At 50.6% G+C, this 14,588-nt stretch overlaps 1 protein-coding gene across 5 annotated transcripts in view; it reads left to right on the top strand.

The window, feature by feature from the left end:
- The window catches only part of VTI1A (vesicle transport through interaction with t-SNAREs 1A), a 561,291-nt gene that overhangs the window by 344,556 nt on the left and 202,147 nt on the right, over positions 1-14,588 (top strand). The gene's annotated exons all lie outside the window — the stretch shown is intronic.

The following is a 14,588-nucleotide window of genomic DNA, read 5'->3' as shown; positions in this document are numbered from 1 at the left end:
TGCAAAGAATGACAGAGGAAAGAATGGCTTCTTCTTTCTAAGATTCAGGCTGCTTTTTGGCTCAGTCTCTGTAAAGAGCGCTCCTGACTTGTTGGTTTTTCTATTGGGGGCAGTAAAGGAGCTTGAAAGAGTTCAAAGGCCGCAGTATTCCTTGGCAGTTTCTTTTCTTTCGTTTTATCAAGTCCACAGGCGTGGATGTCAGCGAACATCCTCAGGGATGCTTGGGTCACATATATTTACCACCACTTTAGAGAGGGGGAAACTGAGGCACATTTCCTTGTTTTTCACAAGATCACACAACACATTGGGCGTGGAGGCCATTCTGCAAACCTCTTTACCACTCACCCTCCGAAAGACACCACTTGGTTTCCCATCTCAGGCCCACTGACCTATAAGATGTTTCACGTAAAATGTACACCCTCCTCCTTGAGAAGCACCAGCCAGGCTCTCCAGCACATTCTGCAGGCTGTGAGGGTCAAGGGGGCTGCAGATATGCAGTCCAGCCCTGACCTCTGCCTGCGCTTTTCATCCCCTTGTGAGAGGTCCGAAAGGCACACACAAGCTGGTTTGTGGCTTCTGTTGACCTCTCTAGCCCTTGACCCTGCGGTTAGGAATCAGTTATGGGCTAAGTTGGATGCACTCAGTGTAGACCCTGGTTATTGAAGCTCACGCGGAGGTTGAACTTCAGACTTCCACAGGGTCAGGACGCCTGGGCTTTTCCTGCCTCCGAGGGAATCTCCAGCAATGCAGGGCAGGGAGGCTCTCCCTCACCCACCCCCTTCCTTTTAATTCATCCCTTAATAACTAGTCAGAGGTCACAGACTGAAGATCAGAGCCGCTCTGACCCCCAGACAGATGTTCTTTGTTTGGCTACCCAGTGTTTTGGAAAACTTTTTCTTAGTTGCCAATATTTAAAACTTGAGAGACTTCACAGAAAGAACACAGTTTCTGGCTTCTCTTGGCAAAAAAGAAGATCCGGCCGCACTGAGCTGGCGTTGCGTACCAAGGGCAAGTAGGAGCAGCCCCCCAGTTTAGAATGAGGGCCAGCAACCCCAGTTCTCCAGTCCGCTCTCCCGACGCCTGCAGCCCTCAGACTGGAGACTCCCCTTCCCCCACACCGGACTTCCTTCCTTGGTTAGAGAAAAGAACTGCTCACGTTCCCAGGCTGGCAGGTGGCGTGGCTTCACCTGCGCAAACCTGGAGATCCTGCTATCTGATCGTCACCCAGCCCCACCCTCCTCCCACCCAAAGAACAGTGAATCAGCCCTCGTGCTTATCTCAAATAAGCCTTCAGAAGACGCCATCTTAACCTGGGGTCACCGGCTCAGAAATGATTAATGTTGCTTGGGGGTATGTAAAATCAGTTTAAAGGGAGAGATTGTGAGGGAGATACAGGTTTGAGCAGACAGGGCACGCGCTGCTGGGTGTCTCCCGCAGAGCAGACCAGGGATTCGAGTCACCAAAAAAGCCCCTCCACCTGGACTGGAGCGGTGTGCCCAGAGCCCAGGCGAGGGTCACCTGATGGGAGCTGGAAGCAGGGAGAGTCTGTGAGGAGCCACATTGGAGATGGAGCTGCTGGGAAGGCAGAGGAAGAAAGGGAGGAATACCCTGACGTCTCTCCCCCTCCCACCCCCACCGTCCCGCCAGCGCCTCCCATTGGCTGAATGCAGTGGGCGGCCAGTCATCGGGGGTTGGGGTGGTGGCAGAGGAGCCTCTTTATAAAATAGAGCAAAGCAACGAAGGAGCAAGAAAAGGGTCTGAGGACAGGCAGCCCCAGGACTGGCACAGCGTGGATATGAATTAAGACACATCCCATTCAGCCACAGAATCAGATCTGGACAAGCGAGAGGAGTTCTGATGTTATGATCTAGAAAACGTGACCACATCCCTCAAGAGGTGACAGAGATGCAGGTGGCTGATAAACCTTTGCCAAAATAGTTTATTCCCCTGACATCAGGAAAGCAAAAAGGTGTAAATCCATGACTATTAGGAGATTAGTATCTAATGTCAGATCTTGCAGGAAATGATGTTAAAGCCCATCACAAAAGCCAAGGCAGCCGTGTCTCCACCAGTGTGACCTCAGCCAGCCCTGATCCAGAAGAGGCATCTTGGCTGTCAAGGGGTGTCCCCAGGGAAACTAACAGAGCTGGAGAGGGCAGCCTCCGCCTTCCTGGGTAACTGAGGTAGCTGCTAAAGGCGGGGCTTCCAGGAGAGCAGCTGAGCCTGGACCCCACAAAACAAGCTAATCAGGGGCAGCACTAGGATGTGCCCCACGGGAATCTGCAGAGGAATCTGCAGGCTTTCCAGGCCAAGGCACCTGAGCAGGGGGAATGCCTACTGGAGGGGAGAAGGGGCAGCCAGATAAGGGGGAGTCTCAGGACTCACTGTGGGGAGATCAGTGAGTGCCAATAGGAGTAGAGTTATAGAATAATAACTATTATAGTTCTTCACTGAGCGGTTACTATTGCCAGGGCACTGGGCTAAGCACTTCATGTTGAATTAACTCATTTATTTATTAATGTAATTTATTGACCAAGGTACTGCTATTATTGGCCCCATTTTCCTGAGGCGGAAACCAAAGCATTGGTTCTTTAGAACTTTCAGCTTCCTTGTACTGGTATTTTCATCTTTCTTTTTAAACGGAAGACTGATGGAACGTTGTCCACTTTTTATTTTGCCAAGTAAGAGGGAATAGTTTCCAAAGAGAGTGTACATTTCCAATGTCCAAGTTCGGGACACTGGGAGAAAACAGTGGCATCTACTATCACCATCACTCTACAAAATAAAGAATATTTTCATGCTAAAAGGGTCAAAAGGACATAATCTTGGAGAAGTAATGAAGTAACTTGTCCAAGTAACTTGCCTGACTGGTGTGCAGCAGATTCAAATCCAGGCAGTTGGCTCCCAAAATGAAGGTGGCTGATCAGCTTCTGCTCATGGCTTCTCTGGAGGATAAAGAGGGTGCGGGCTCTTGGCTAGGGAGGGGCTAGGGGGTGGCTTGTTCAGGAGGGCAGTGAGGTCAGCGGAAGTGGGGAACCTCCCTCAGGGCACCCAGCAGGAGATGCACAGGGAGAGAGTGAGAAGCGCCTAAAACCGGGAATGGGAGGTCATCCAGGCCTGACACTGAGGAAGGTCCACCTCGCACTGAGAGCTTTACCGGGGCCACATGCGGAGTGGGGCTCGCCTTCACCCTGGGTGGGTCTGAGCCACCAAATCTGGGTCCTACCTAATAAATCAGGATCATTGTGAAGATTAAATGACATCACACAAAGAGATCTTTAGTCCTTTCCCAGGATCACACAGTGGGTCTAGCTAATTGTCCCACCTGATATTCTTTTCTGTCTAGCACTCTTTTCTTCCAGATGCACTAAATTAAACCTTCAGCAGACTTGGAATCTTTGTACAGCATATCCCTTCATCTGTATGATAGGTGATGTTGACGTCATAAAAAATCGTGTGGTACGAGGTCACTGGGCAATGGACAGTCACTGGTGAGCAGCCCCCAGAGGACGACTGCTTCTAGTTCTGTCCCTAAATCTGGTGAGGGATCGGGTGGTCATGCATTTACCTAAAAGAGAGAGGCTGAAAGGACAGAGCCAGTGTGCCAGGGACTGAAGAAAGCTGATGAGCTATGCTCCTGAATAGAAGTGAGTATTAGGGGCTTCCCTGGTGGCGCAGTGGTTGAGAGTCCCCCTGCCGATGCAGGGGACACGGGTTCGCGCCCTGGTCTGGGAGGATCCCACATGCCGCGGAGCGGCTGGGCCCGTGAGGCATGGCCGCTGAGCCTGCGCGTCCGGAGCCTGTGCTCCGCAACGAGAGGCCGCGATAGTGAGAGGCCCGCGCGCCGCGATGAAGCGTGGCCCCCGCTCGCCGCAACTGGAGACAGCCCTCGCACAGAAACGAAGACCCAACACAGCCAAAAGTAATTAATTAATTAACTAATTAATTAATTAATTAAAAGCTGGTGCAGCCACAGATAAAATAAATTAAAAATAAAAAGAAATGAGTATTAGTAATTAACTGTGCATTTACGCTAGGCACTAAGTAAAGAGCAGACTTCGGTTAATTAGTGTTCTGTGCTATCAAGAAAAATTAACTTGCGTGCCCAGTTACTGTGTCCATGCAGAAGAGTGTGAAGATGAAGATGTCAAAGTCGCGCCTTCAGACGACCAAGGCGAGTGTGACAGAGAACATGAGACACGCCAGTTACCTAAATAACCACTTTATTACGTGTGTGTCCAGCAGAGGTGGAAGCTAAGACTGGAGAGGTGGGCTAGGGCTTCAGGGAACTCCTTTGTCCAACTGGCCGTGATATAGTCTCCACCTCATGGGATTGCGGTGAGGGTTCAACAAAGTGTAGAAAATGCCAGAACAGCACCTGGCTGGGAGTCCACACCCGGCTCCTTGGAGCTGTGGGTGGGGTGTAGCTGCAGCTGTCCTCACAGTCATTGATGTTGCTGTTGGCATCACCCTGGCAACCACGCTGTCAAGGCCTGAGGAGGAATCTCCAGAGGGTAGAGCTGGGTGGGATTTTCCAGCTCCGGGGTTCACGAACTTTCACATTTCTTGGACTTGGGACTTTTTAAACAGAGAACTGAAGGAGGATTGTCCACTTTTGATTTTGCCAAGTAAGAATAGTTTCCAAGGAAAGAGTACATTTCCAACGTCCAAATAAGGACATTGGAGAAAGACTTGCCATTCATTATCACCATCACTCCATAAAACCAAGGACATTGGAGCACGAAAAGAGCAGAAAGGACACACTCTCAGAGAAAAGGGCACTCCTTGAAATTGAGTAATCTGTTTTTCAAATAAAGGAGGTTTCCATGTCACTTTTCTTGCCTTGAGCTTCGGCCTGGAGTTGGGGAACCACTGTTGTCCATCCTTCCACGCCCCTCTTCATCGTATGTAGAAGTGGGACTGGGTTAAGCTCAGTAAGAGGTGGAGACTGATCGTTTCTGAGTTGTGTTCTTGGATTTTGTTGAACATTCCCTGGTAGCAGAAGACGTGCTTGGAGTTGCCATGACGTGCAGTCGCCACAGTGGCCCTGGCCACTCGCGTGACAATGAGGGTCCCAGTGAAACAGGAGCGGGCCTGGGGGTCTGGAGACCTGGCTGTGCCCCACAGGGTTGACCCTGGACACGTCCCTCCGCCTCTCAAGCCCTCAGGGTCCTCGACTCTAAAACGAAGACTCCAGATCAGAGTGTGGAGACCTTTTTCAGCTCTGGCTGTCTGCAAACCTGGGAGGGAATAAGTGTCCCTTGCATATCTAGAGCATCCTTATTTGATTTTCTTCAAGTTCTTTCCAAGCCCTTTGATTGAAGCGAGGTGCCTTGATCGTATCTGAAAGCCCGGTAGCCAGCAAAGCTCTCCAGGCCCCTGCCATCACTGAGTCCATAGCTCAGAATAGCAGAGGCTGCACCGCCCAGCCTGAAATTCGAGGTGCCCGTTTGGCAATGTAGAATGCAGTGTAACTACACACCGCTCATCAGACCCTGGCGGGCTTATCAATGGGCTCTGACAGGTACTTGTTGGCCGCCTTCCCAGGCTGGGAAGGTGTCCTCAAGCCAGCCAATGGGATGCCCTCCCTTTGCCTTTGATGTTTATGCGGCCACCTTGGAGGGAAGGCTCGCCCTGCTGGGGACAGTGTCACCGTGAGGCCCAGATAGATACCAGACTGTGGGATTGAGAAGCCTGGTGGCCTTGGGCTTGGTGGGGGGTTGGGCAGCAGCTTCCTGAACACCTGCCTCCACCTCCCCCACCAGCCACTGGAGGTGTCCCAGGCAGCCCCTCCAGCCTCTGACCACTTTGCCCCTGCCTGTCACCTTTCCTGAAACCGCATCTCCTTTCACAGAGTTATTTGCAGACCTCACGCATGTAAAGGGTTTACCTTTTTTTTTTTTTTGCGGTATGCGGGTCTCTCACTGTTGTGACCTCTCCCGTTGCGGAGCACAGGCTCCGGACGCGCAGGCTCAGCGGCCATGGCTCACGGGCCCAGCCGCTCCGCTGCACGTGGGATCTTCCCGGACCGGGGCACGAACCCGTGTCCCCTGCATCGGCAGGCGGACTCTCAACCACTGCGCCACCAGGGGAGCCCAAGGCTTTACCTTTTGCAAGTGCTTTATAATCTCTAATGAGCTAATCCTCTTCTCCCTGGGGTGATTGGTGAACTGGCTGCTTTTGCTGGGAAGAAACTGAAGCCCAAGTGTGTCGGAGTGACTTGCTCCAGGTCACACCAGGCAGATCCAGGATTGTGGACACACAAGTTGTCCCCAGGCAGATCCAGGATTGTGGACACACAACAAGTTGTCCCTGGGCTGGCATTACTCTAATTACAGCCTTTGTTGTCAGGCTTCCGTAATTGATTGCTCATTGTGACACCGTCAGCTCCCTCGGGGCAGGGACTCTGGGTTTTCTGTTCTCTTCCGAGGGACTTGGCCAGACCTGCCATTCCCATCTGCTGTCCAAGGACCAGCACATTCTCTAGCAGAGGAGGGCTTGCCCTCGATAGCTTTGAGCTTTGAGACCAGGAGCGGGAGAGCACACCAAATCTAGCCCCTTGCCCGTTTGGTATGGCCCGTGGGATAAAAATGGTTTTGACATTTTGAAATGGTTGGAAAAAAATCAAAAGAAGGATATTTTTTGATGTGGGGAAATTACATGAAATTCAGATCTCAGTGTTTGTAAAGAAAGTTTTGTTAGAACACAGCCATGGTCACTTGTCCACGTACTGTCTAGGGCTGCTTTTGCACTACACGGGCAGAATCCTGTAGTTGCAGCAGAGGCCGTATGGCCCACAAAGCCTAAAATACTTACAGTCATGGGTTGTATTGTGTGTTCTCCCCTCCCGCACTCCCCTTCCTCAAATCCATAGGTTGAAGTGCTAACCCCTAGGACCTCAGAATGTGACCTTGTCTGGAAAAAAGGTCTTTGCAGATACAATTAGTTAAGGTGAGACATCCTGGAGCAGAGTGGTCCCCTAATCCAATATGACTGTTGTCCTTACAAAAAGAGGAAATTTGGATGCAGATACGCACACAGGAAAAATGCCACGTGAAGATGAAAGCAGAGATCGCGGTGGTGCTTCTCCAAGCCAAGGAACTTCAAATGTTGCCAGCAAACCACCAGGAGTTGGCGCGGAGGCAAGGAACAGATTCTCCGTCCCAGCGCTCAGGAGGAACCAACCTGCCAACACCTTGATCTTGGACGTTCAACCTCCAGGACTACAAGACAATACATTCCTGTTGTTCAAGCCACACAGTCTGTGGTACTTTGTTACTGCAGCTCTAGCAAACTAATACGTTTATTACCTGGCCCTTTACAGAAAAGGTTAAATCCCTTTAAATTAAGTAGAAATTCAGAAACAGAGTACTTCTTGTCCTCACTCAGGACCTAGCCTCTGTGTCCCAGGGCTCAGATACTGGCTCCTGTCCCCTCATTTCCTTGCTGGAGAGCATGCTCATTTCTACGCCTGTTATGTGGATAACGGACCACTCCTAAATGCAGGTCAGTAATTATGGACTGTGAATGGTTGGGGGAGGCTTAGTTAGTTGGCCCAGAGATAACATCTGGCTTTCTTCTTGTTTATATATATTTATTTATTTATTTATTTATTTATTATTCTTTTTGGCTGCGTTGGGTCTTCGTTGCTGCCCGCGGGCTTCCTCTAGTCGCGGTGAGCAGGGACTACTCTTTGTTGTGGTGCGCAGCCTTCTCATTGCGGTGGCTTCTCTTTGTTGCAGAGCACAGGCTCTAGGCATGCGGGCTTCAGTAGTTGTGGCACACAGGCTCAGTAGTTGTGGCTCGCAGGCTTTAGAGCACAGGCTCAGTAGTTGTGGCACACGGGCTTAGTTGCTCCGTGGCCCATGGGTTCTTCTTGGACCAGGGATCAAATCCGTGTCCCCTGCACTGACAGGCAGATTCTTAACCACTGCGCCACGAGGGAAGTCCCTCTTCTTGTTTTAAATGTCTTATCCCAGAGGCAGGAGTCTCGTGGGATGTGCCCCCTCGGGTCCCTCATTTCACATGGCTTTGGGCCACTGCCTACTCTGTTCTTGAATAGAAATCTCATTCGGTGATGAAAGAGCCAACAGCTCCCGAAGACTGTGAGCCCCACAGCTGTATGCAAAGCTTCCAGGGAACCAGGCTGGGACTGTCCTGACCTCACAGGAAGACAAGGGGGTGAAGACATGGAGAAGGGTCATTGTAAAGGCCGAGACAAGAAGGCCAGGTCCATATCGTGGTCTGGATCTGAGAACTTCGTGTTCATGTCCTAGGGCTGCCATTACAAAGCACCACAAACTGAGGGCTTAAAACGACAGAAATACACTCTGTCACTGTTCTAGAGGTTTGATGTCTGAAATCAAGGAGTCAGCAGGGCCATGCTCCCTCTGAAGTCTCTAGGGAGGAATCCTTCCTTGCCTCTTACAGCTTCAGGTGACCCCACGCCTTCCATGGCTGCTGGCAGCATCTCTCCAGTCTCTGCATGTGACTTCATAGGGCCTTCTTCCCTGTATCTGTGCCGTCCCTTCTCATATGGAACACCAGTCATTGGATCTCGGGCCCACCCTACATCCAGGATGATTTTATCTCAAGATCCTTAACAAATTACATCTGCAAAGACCCTGTTTCCAGATGAGGTCACATTCTGAGGTGGATGTGAATTTGGGGTGGGGTGAGGGGCTAGCTCTTCAACTCAGTACAGTCAGTATGGTTGAAAGGGAGAGAAGCCCCAGGCAAACTTGCTTGAATCAAAAGGGAATTGTTTGGCTCCTGTAACTGGGAAGTTCCTCAGGCGCACAGCAGGGGTTCAAATAACGCCTTTAGGAACCCATCTTTTTCTTCATCTCTGGGCTCTCTGCTCCTCTGTGTGCCATCTTTCGGGCAGGTTGCCCTCCTGCGTGGTGATAAGAATGCCCTCCACTGCCCCATACCCCCATCCCTGCTGCTCTAGGCTTCCACTGTCCCCACAGTCAATCCCAGTAAAGAGGGGACCTTTTTCTTGATTTTTTAGGAAAAATCCCCGAGCGACTCCATCTGGCCTGAGTGGCATGCCAATTCCTGAACAAGGGGTTGTGCAGGGGCCAGAGAGCTGTAATTAGCCGGGCCTGCCTGTGTCCTGTGTCCACCCGTGGAATCAGAGACTGGGGGCTGCCCCACCTGAATCCTGGGGTGAAGCCGGGGATCCCTCTTGAAGGCACAGGACGTAGAAGACCCTGGATGGGCTTTATCAGTGGACACAACAAACACACAGCCCTAGCTCAGAGGCAACCATGCACCCAGCTTTGGAAAGAATGCTTCAAATTAAAGTTAGTGTTAGAGGCTGATTACAATGAACCATTTCCCCTACTCCTGTTTTCATTTCTTTCTGGTGAATATTACCATTGAATTGGACGTAGAACTTGGAGAGCCTTTCCCTTGGTCCTTGTTTTTTGGAAAGTTCCCAAAGAGACACGATACAGGCTCCTGTGCACAGCGTCTCCCCTGCACCACCACCACCCCGCCTGCTCTCCTGGTTGCTAAATGTCCTGCCAACTGGTACTGTTCTGTCAGACCCCAAAGGTGAGGCATCATTATTTGCGGTCAGGCAGGAAAGCGTGTGCAGGACGGGGCGTCAGACCTGTGACGTGTCGTGCAGTCTCCAACAAATGAATGCAGGCTTGTAAAGGGATGTGGACACTGCTGGAATGCTTCACGGGAGAGTGGCTAAGAGCTAACTCCTAAAGCTGTGCTTGTCTACAGGCAGCTCTTAGAAACCAGGACGAGAACTACATGAACCTTCATTCATACATTCGGCAAAGCTTTATTTATTTATTTTTTTTTTTGAGAATGTCTATGCCGAGCTCTATTTTAAGCACTGGGAATACAAAAGACAAAGGAGATTCAGGCCGTAGAGGGGCCCCTTTTTATTGGGGAAACCTGCACAGAAACAGAAAATCATAAAACTGTGTGGCAAATGTAGTGGTAAGAGAGGGGCACACAGGGAAATACATGAGTGAGCAAGGGGCATTGGTCAGGAAATTCTCCTGGAAGAGGTGGGGAAAATATGCCATTGATCAAGGACTTGGTTTTGAAATTAAAGTGAATCAACCTAAAAATGCTTTTTGGGGGCTTCCCTGGTGGCGCAGTGGTTGAGAATCCGCCTGCCGATGCAGGAAACACGGGTTCGTGCCCTGGTCCGGGAAGATCCCACATGCCGCGGAGCAACTAAGCCCGTGAGCCATGGCCGCTGGGCCTGTGCGTCCGGAGCCTGTGCTCCGCAACGGGAGAGGCCACAACAGTGAGAGGCCCGCATACCGGAAAAAAAAAAAAAAAAAATGCTTTTTGGTCTCAAATAACAGAAGACCTAGACTGACTTCAGAAATAGCATTCATTTATTTTCTCCTATAATGGAAAGTCCAAAAGAAGGATGTTTGATAGAGAGGTCCACGTCTTCAGGACTGGGGTTCCATTTCTCTGCTTTTTCTTCAACTCTGCTATCCTCCATGGGTCAGCTTCTTTCTTCAGCTGGCTTCCCTCATGGAAACAAAATGGCTGCAGCAGATCCAGGCCTAACACCTGCACACCACATAGTCCAGGTGACCTGACCTTGCATTCCAAGCAAAGCTTCTGACATTCACTCTTATTAGGCTGGCTTCGTTCACATGCCTGCTCCTGGTCCAGTCACTGCGGTCAGGGGTATGTAACACACTGACCTCTTAGCCTAGGTCACAGCTCTACCCCTGGGGCTAGGGGTAGCGCCAGATGTTTGGAAGGGAGAAATGAATGCGGCCAACACATATCTGCTCTTCGTGGGAAGCATAATGAACACACGCTGGCATTGGTGACCGCTGGAAGAAGCTCTTGAGTCTTCAGTGAGGAGTCCTACGACCAAGTGTGGAGAGATGAGGATCCCAGCTCTTGAAAACCAAGAGGCAAAAAACCTATTCTTCAAGGAAAGAAGTCATTTCACCCGCCATTAAACCTTGGCTTCTTGGATGCTTTAAACCACTTGGCTTGGCCAGACACCCCATCTTGTTGGAGAAGGGGGTCAGGGATGCATCACCCAGGATAGCTGATGTTATCCTGCAGTACAAACGACCCCCAAATCTCATTACCTTAATACAAGCCCACTGTGAGTCCCACTGAGCCCCCAGGGCAATAGTCTCCCGTGGCGTGACTCAGGGATCCAGGCGGAAGGAGTCTCCACCATCCTGTAGCTGCACTCCCGGAACCTATAGCCTCCTAGATCAGAACAGCAAGGGAAGAGCCAGCTGGAGAGTCAAAGCCTGGAAGTTAGATGCCTCCACCTGGAAATGACGCCTAGCTCTTCTACTCACATTCCATGGATTAAAGCAGGTCACGTGGCCACATCTAACATCAAGGGACAGGTGAGCGTGCCCAGAAATAAGGATGCACAAGCTGGTGAATGTGGGAACACCCACTACAGTGGAATTCCTGGGTTCCTGCAGCGAGAGCGGAGAGCTGTGCCAGGTGCCTCGTCTGCTTGCTTCCCTTTAACCAGTCTTCTGTGATTCCGAAGGCTGCCACACGCAGGAGCTTGTTTCCAGAGGGGGAGGAGACTCTGGCAAAGGAAGGATTAGCTGCTCCCCGGGTTCCACACGGGGATGGGTATTTTCAACAATACTTTGTGAGTTCAGCCTCAAAGTAAATGGTTAATTCATCTTGTATCAACAGCACTGTGATTCATAAAGTAAACTTGGAGAATCCTTGATGTTTCAGGCCCACATTCCTTTTAATTTGGCTCTGCATTCTTTTAAAGCCACAGCCCGCTCACTTAATAGAATGCAGCATGCAAATGCACATGTTTTTGCCTGGAGGCAATTTAGCCTCGCTGTTTCAATGGATGTCTTCTTTCAAGTGTATATTCTTTCTTAAATTATTTACTGGGTAAACACACTTTGCATTTTCAAAAGGGAGATTAAGACCGCTTGTGGCAGACCTAGTTGAATATAAAGCGCCCCCCACCCCACAACCTTGTCCAAAGTTAGAAGGAAGTTACTCTGGGCTTCCCCCAAAGTTCCTTCTCTGCTTCAGGAGCTGGAGCCCCGCTTCCCGGCTTGTGGACCCGATTCTTTCCGGACTCTGCATTCCTTTCTGCTTTGCCTACAGCAGTACCTGCCAGCGGCCCCTGGCTGTGACGGGAGGCCAGGCCTCCTCACAGATGGGGCCCACCAATGCCAGCCTTTGTTTCCCCATCCAGGCTGGCTTGGTCTTATTCACTCAAAGGCCCCAACAGCTCACTTTTCTGGCCGTTAGAGGTATTGTATCTGCCCAACACATTTGAGCCCCAAAACTGGGTTGGTGGCCTGGCCAGAGTCAAGTTTACTTCCAATTCTGTCAGCTCCAACTCTTTTTTTTTTTTTTTTTCCCCTCTACACCCTTTGTCCCACATATCTTTGTTTGAAAGCAAATACTCTCTCCTGCTGACCTCTTCCACCGCCAGCACGCAGTTCCATGAGGACCTTTCCTTCTCCCCGTTTCACCCAGTAGTGCACAGTGTTCCATCTTTGGGGAGTTTACGTCAGCTTTTAACTTCAGCCTTTTCTATGCAGATTGCCTGCGATTTTCCTGCACATTAAATTTGCACAGATTTCGTCTCCATTCTCCCTTGAATGGAATGATTACGATTACAGGGGCTGCGTTCTTTCATTATCATCCTTTGGACAGTTCTCCTGGGGGCCTACGTGCCAGTAACCGTGCCGAGTTCTGGCGCCGGAGAAGTGAAGGCTCCAGGCTCTGTGGACGCGCCAAGGTCTTTCTGAACGTCTGTGACCCAGCGGTGCCCTTCTTGGGATCAGGTGTGTGTGCACTGAGTGAGTTAAAGATACAGGCTATTAGGAGAGATCATGGGTGAAACCCACTCTTTGCTTTGAGACGAGTGAAGCCCAATTAGGAAGACAGGGGAAGAGCTGAGGATTTAGGGATTCCTGTGTATTCATTTTTTTAACCATGCCTCAGATTAAACAGGTAACACCCACCGTTAATCCCTTATAAATTAGCATCATGGATGCCTTGGGGCCCTCAACCCACAAATAAAATGGTTGTCACCCGGGAGACACACTACCGTGCATGACTTAAGGCAGAATTTTAAAGAGTTTTCATGCTTTTAATCTGTTTCACTGCTGAGCTTCCATTTTGCCGATTTCCTTTGCAAGTCTGATGCGGGTGACTGTGGTACATAGAGATTTGACAGTGACTCGGGCAAATGGGATGTGTAGGAACTGTTCTGAAGACTTCTGCCCCTTCCAGGGAAAAGGGGAAAACATTAGTTTGGGTTTTAAATCAAGCCACCAAGTTACACCGATCAGTGTTCATAGTCAGCCTCACTTGAACAAGCCGCGAAGTCCCGTTTTTATTCATTTATTTGGGGGACCGAGGATCTTCCTTGTTCCTGAGTAAATATGGCCTGTTAAGTCTGAATTTGCTGTCATCGCAGAAGAATTAATGTCAGGGCGCAGCCTTTCTAGTGGGGAAGGGAAGAAATAAACGAGACAGATCTTAGCCGAACATTACGTGATAAATGAGGACCGAGCGGGTCATTCATCTCCTTGGAGGAAAGTGGACACAGGCGCTCAAGCGGTTTTGCGGAAGACGTGTCAGCAAATGTGATCATTTTGTAACCTGTCAGGAGGAGAGGGAGCTAGTCCTTCCAGGGGGCCACAAGGGAGTGGGCTTGTCTGATGTGACCGTCTGCATCCATCCATTTAGGGTTGGGGAAGAAGGGGCTGCGCAAAAGGAAGAATGCAACTGCACCCACAAGGATGTCGTCATTCTCCTGAGAAAGAAACTCACCCAGAAGCTAGCAAAGGCCGCGGAGGCCCTGTAGAGGTTTCTTCTCACAGATGTGAAGTTAGGAGGGTGGGGTCTTTGTCAAACCAGGGGCCTGGCTGGTCCCACCAAGCTCCTCCCATGGGAGTCCCCGTCCCTCGTTCTGTGTCTAGACCTCTTTTTCGCCTTGGTATTTGGAGGACGGGCAGGTGGGGTTTGCTGGGGGGTCTTGACAGCTGGATGAGCAGCCGGCCGGAGTGCCCCTCACTCCGTCTCTATGTCTGCACGGTCCGTTCTGTGGGAGCAAGCGTGGCCAGGGCTGTTTGACCCAGCTTTTTCCCTCAGACAGCCTCAACGAGGCACTCTGACGTTCGCCCTCTTTTCTCAGAATGAGGTAACGAAGTACGAAACAACTTCATCCGAAGCCCTCTGCAGGCACCTTGGAGCGTGCGTCTGCACTCTGGCTCTCTTTCTGAGTCCCCAGTTCCCCATCTGCATTTGGCAGAGCCAGAGCGGAGGGGACTGGAATCCCTAGAGGTGAGGGCCCACCAGCCAGAGCATACGAAGCACCCGGGTACTTCGTATTATTCCTCATTTCCATCTTTTTTTTTTCCACCACGGAGCACATGTAGCGTTTCCTCTCGGCGTAACAGAGCGTGAGCCCCAGTGACAGATGATGGTTTCATAGCCTGAGCTGCAAGCTTGACACTTGCTTCTTAATCTCGCCCTTTTCTTCCTAAGCCTCTCTTACTTTTCCCCGGGTATTTCTGTACAGGTAAGTACCTCACTGACATATGTTTCCTTGGAGTCTTTCACTT

Source organism: Kogia breviceps, chromosome 2 (genome assembly GCF_026419965.1).
Source record: "Kogia breviceps isolate mKogBre1 chromosome 2, mKogBre1 haplotype 1, whole genome shotgun sequence".
NCBI classification, from domain to species: domain Eukaryota; kingdom Metazoa; phylum Chordata; class Mammalia; order Artiodactyla; family Physeteridae; genus Kogia; species Kogia breviceps.
Note: the sequence above shows the minus strand (reverse complement) of the source record. Positions and strands in the feature narration are given on the sequence as shown.